The following is a 5,215-nucleotide window of genomic DNA, read 5'->3' as shown; positions in this document are numbered from 1 at the left end:
TGTGAGCAGCTCTCTGCTGTCTGAGGGTAGGCCCCGCCCACAACGCTGCGGCTACTGCAGTGTTTTCTTTACTGTGGGAAACGGGTAATAATGGCTCTTTGATGGGAACAGGTTGCCGACCCCTGGTATAAGATCTGAGCTGGTAAAACAAAAATCCTCATCAGCAGGCTTTTTTGAAAGTGGGGGGGGGGACAGAGCTGCCAATCACAAATTTTGCCGGGGACATGTCCCCGGCGTCCCCGGTTAAAATGACGCCTATGCCTACCACCCCCGGCCAACCTGCCTGGTTCCACAACTACTGTTCCACACGTGTTCCCAGGTGATGCGGCCTTCCCTCTCCACCAAAACCTGATGCGGCCTTTTCCAGGTATGTTATCATTAGGATGTGATAAGATAAAGATTTCTTTAATTGGGATTATTATATAACCTAATCTTTTAACTTAAAATGCAGGAACAAACCTTGATGACACACAGCGGATTTACAACTACCGCCACTCACGTGCCAGGAGGGTGATAGAGAACAGCTTTGGCATCCTGGCAGCCCGATGGCGGATCCTGAGACGACCAATCGACTTCCACCCTGACAAAACTGTTAAAGTTGTGAAGGCCTGTGTGGCTTTACACAATTACCTGAGCAGCACTGATGCTGCCAACACCCCGGCCACCCGCTACATCCCACCCAGGTTCTCCGACTCTTTCTCATCTGCGGGTGATGTGGTGGATGGGGAATGGAGAAGAGTAGTTGCCGGTGACAGGAAAGCGTGCTAAGGAGAGGTACACTGAATGAAGCCTCAGGTCTGGTCTGAATCATGTGTCTGCTGATGGAAGGGCATTTTCAGTTCTGCAGTCAGTTTATTCAGGTCTCTAGGCAACAAGGAATAGAACTCAACTCAATGCATTAAATCACACCATTTATTGTGTACAAGGTAAAAAATTACACATGAAAAAATAAAAAATAAACCATAAAAAAATCACTGTGAATTGTTTGTCTCTATCGCTTCATACAGCAGCTGGCAGATTTTAAACTGGACAGACATTTTCTTTTGAGATGGTATTGTCCCCAGCAAGTCAGCAACAACATGTCCAAATCTAATATCCTCTGTGTCATTCAGGACAGCTTTCTCATGCTCAATCCTGTCGAGCCTTTTGAGCAACACGTCATCCATCTTCTTCCTCCTCTTTGGTGCTGGGCCTGGACTCATTAAGACACTGGTTAAACCTGAACAGAAAAGCAGTTTTGTAAATATTTAAAAATACATTTCCAATTAACTAAGTGTAAGTAAAACTGCACGTACCACCACTGGATCCTGGAGAGGAGAAGACCTTTGCCGTTGGTCAACTGTTGGACAACGTGTCTTGGAGGGTGCATGGGCATATTGTGCTGATTTCAGATGAACTGGATGATGAAGGAGATGGCGTTGGGACAGGGGAGGGTGGGGAATCAGACTGGAGGAGATCTGCCTCTGATTGTGATTCCCCCTCAACCTTTAAAGTAAATAAAATAAAATTAACATATACTTATTTTATAGAAGCTGTTTGTTATTCAACATTAACAGAAAAAATATTAAGTCTATGAATCATGTGATCAGACACATTTCTTAGACCTTCACAGAAAAATAACTTTACTTACCACGGCTGATGTCACGTTGGTCTCTGTTGCTCGATGTTTTATGAAAGTTGAGAGCCAACTCAGCTCTTGTAGAATTGGTGGAGTGTTGTGGTTTCCACCAGGATCACAGCTTTTCCTTTTGTTCCCCTTCCTTGCCTTCACATATCGGTCCCTGATGTTTTTCCAGCATTTTTTCACAGCTTCCTCGTCTTTTCCGAATGTGCGTGCTATTTCTCGCCAACAATTACTTACAACATGGTGAGCTTTGAGAGCTGAATCGTGCAAATGCCTAGATTTACGAACCTCCGCCACAACAAGTTCTTGCCAGTCCGCCATGTTTTTCCGCGTCTGACCGTCTGCGTGGTTAGAAAATTTCCGAGGTGCATGTTGCGGAAATTTTGGGCCGTGCGGAGACGCGGTGGAGGGGCGTGGTTGTTAAAATGACGCAAAATGACGCAACTTTTCACTGGAGTCTAATTGCCTGCTTTGGAATAAAACAAGTGTCCCAAAGTGTTACAATACCAACCTTTCTTTGGTTTTGGTTCTATATGTGGTTTCCTTAAAAATTTTTGTCTGATCAGGTGGGGGGAATTCTGCGGTAATTCTTTAGTAAAGAACTTCTAAAGGAGGAACTAAAAGAAAAGAATTGTCTTGGACAGTAGTTCAGGTTCTTTCAAACAAACCAAAAACTAGGAATGAAAGCAAGTTTTATCTTGACATTTCAGAAACCATTGAAGGCTTTTCAAGTTTGCTTCATTGTAAGACTTCTGGCAATCAATCAATACAGTCCGTGTTGGACGTACTGCAGCAAAACTAACACTACATAACTAAACAGTATGATCAAATCAAATCAAATCAAAGCTTTATTTATAAAGCGCCTTCCGCAACCCTGTCAGGAAGCCCAAGGCGCTGAAAATGGTACAGTACAAAGTTAAAGAAAGTGAATAAATCAGAAAATAAAAGCAATTCAAATTACAGATTACAAATTACAAAAAAGGTGAAACATTCTAGTAGAAGACAAATGTGTAAAACAAGGGAAAAAGTGAACCAATGAAAACTGTGAGATAAAATCAACATAAAAGAGGGCCAAATTCAAACATGATCTATACTAGTCTACTGTGTAACACACACACACACACACACACACACACACACACACACACACACACACACACACACACACACACACACACACACACACACACACACACACACACACACACACACACACACACACACACACACACACACACACACACACACACACAGAGCCCCTTATGCATGATGAGACTCAATAATAAAGCATGGTGGGAGGGGTTACATCTGTGGGGGAGGGGCCAGTTGCCAGACAATAAATCCCTCAGCTGGACAACAATGGACAGAAACCAAGCGGAGGCAAAATACATCTCAAATAAATAAATAAGAACACCGACAGAATGTGTAATATTACTTCCTCAAACTTGTGAAAATGTTCACGAACAAAATGTGCAAAAAAATAGGTGTTAGATTTTTTTCCACATTTCTGAAAACACTTGCGTTCTGGTATCACCCTCCCACAGGATGACTTTGGAAAGGGCTTGAAGCACAAAGGGCTTTTGTTGTTGGAGTGATGACTGGAGGTTTGCCCAAACTGAACTTTTTCACTCCTCACATGGCGAGCCATGTTTTAACTTGTTTTTTCAAAGTATGTAATAAAACTACTGTGGATCCTAATTTAACTTTTTCAGAGGACATTGTCAGAATCCAGAGTGCTATTATTCTTTGGTTCAATTTTAGCCACGGCAAGACAGCTGTATTTATATAGCACATTTCATACACAGAGGCAAATCAATGTGCTTTCCATTAGCAAGAATATGACAAACATTAAAATCACGTGCCAGCACACATAAAATAAACACAAATGAATTTCAGATTTAAGAATAGAAAAAGGACAAAGTTAAGGGTTGAGCAGTTACAATGCCAAAGGTGCAGAATAAAAACCTATTTATAGGCTGATGAATACATGAACGTTTTCAATTTTGATTTAAAATTTACTAAAGTTGGGGCACATTTGAGGTCATAGGAAAGTTGTCTCCATCTGTTTGTAAGGAGTCTAAGCCACGCCCATCTACCTTCTACTCCATCTACGAGAAAATGAATGCAACTCAATGGGACTAAAACAGCTATTTTCCAATTTACCATGGATTTCACATATCAAACCAGACACAGAGAAGAGCAGAAGAAAAATGGCTGTAAGTTCAGCCAACTTTAAGTCCTTCGGGAGGAATGAACCATCATCAACCTGGCCATGTGGTAAGTAGCAGCTATGCTAGGGGAGAGGAGATTCTGTGGTGACGTCATATATGTGACGTACCGACGTCTGATTTGAAGTCATGCTAATTATGAACTTTTACAAGCTAATAAATCTCAAAGTACATGACAGGCGTGGTCGAAACACACATCATTACTTTTCATTCAAAATGAATTACTGCATGTGTGCAATTCAGGGCATAAGGCAAAGTGTATTAGGAAACAGCTCTTTTAGCCCCATTGACTTGCATTGATTTTTTTATTTTTCCAGGGACCCATGACCAGACCGGAAAGGAAGGAGACCTAGGTTGGGTTCTGACCTGGGGTTCTACCAGCTGACTGCTTACTAAGGTTCTCAGAACCCTGCTGGGCGTATACACAGACAGGAGATCTGACATATATTTTGGCCCTGTGCCATTGAGTGTCACGGTCCGGGGTGAGCCTCCTGCATGTAACCTGTTTTCTCTGAGCATTGTTTCAGGTGGGCGTGTCTGAGAGCCACCAGCTGCAGCTAATCCTGTCATCACGGTCCAGGGGATTTAAGGAGCAGTGTGACACTTCACTTCGCCAGATGATTGCTCAGTTTTGGGTAGCTCTAGCCTTTGACCTGTTTTGAGCCTCTTTTTTCTAGTTCCAGTTTGTTTATCAGATCTTGTAAAATATTTGCTGGATTTCCTGTCGACCAGAAAAGACCCTGACTACTCTTCCCTGCTCTGCTCCAGGTTCTCACTCCACACTCCACTATCTCCATACCAGCTCGGATTCATGTACTTCAGATCACGCTGTCTCCTCCCCTGGCCGCCCGCTCTCAGCCGCTCACCTGCCCTCGCCAAGCCTCCGCTCCTACCTCCTCTCTGGTTCAACAGTTCCTTCTCCTCCTGGAGCCTTCCTGCTCACCCGGACCTGACCTAGCCCTTCCTGAGGCCCTCATCACTATCTGCTATCAGTAAGCTCCACTCCTAATATCCTCCGTCCTTCCCTCCATATGCTCACTCTGTCTCCCTCCTCAGAATCCTCTCCTGGAGTCTTGCTGCCAGCCTGCACGTCGTCTGTTCCCGTTCCTCTCATTAAATAATAAAGAACGTTTTACTTACTTGCCGGTTTCTTGTGATGATTCTGCTTGTCGTGGGTCAGGAAACTCTCACCCAACATGACATTGAGTGATTTATAAACTAGTAGAAGCACATTGAAATTGATTCTGTAGTTTAACCAGTGTAGAGATTTACTAACATGATTGACTGTGGAATGAAGCAGCAGACATGTTGGTCAATTGCTGCATTATTGCTCCGTTAGAATGATGAGTTGACCAATAATTGT

The 5,215-nt window shown here is 43.2% G+C and overlaps 1 long non-coding RNA gene across 1 annotated transcript; it reads left to right on the top strand.

The window, feature by feature from the left end:
• Nucleotides 1–4,266: 4,266 nt before the first annotated feature.
• Nucleotides 4,267–4,991, top strand: LOC129153288 (uncharacterized). The gene is made up of 2 exons (XR_008559470.2): nt 4,267–4,844; nt 4,909–4,991. It is a non-coding gene; the product is annotated as an uncharacterized lncRNA (long non-coding RNA).
• Nucleotides 4,992–5,215: the final 224 nt, after the last annotated feature.

Source organism: Nothobranchius furzeri, chromosome 9 (genome assembly GCF_043380555.1).
Source record: "Nothobranchius furzeri strain GRZ-AD chromosome 9, NfurGRZ-RIMD1, whole genome shotgun sequence".
Lineage (NCBI taxonomy): Eukaryota > Metazoa > Chordata > Actinopteri > Cyprinodontiformes > Nothobranchiidae > Nothobranchius > Nothobranchius furzeri.
Note: the sequence above shows the minus strand (reverse complement) of the source record. Positions and strands in the feature narration are given on the sequence as shown.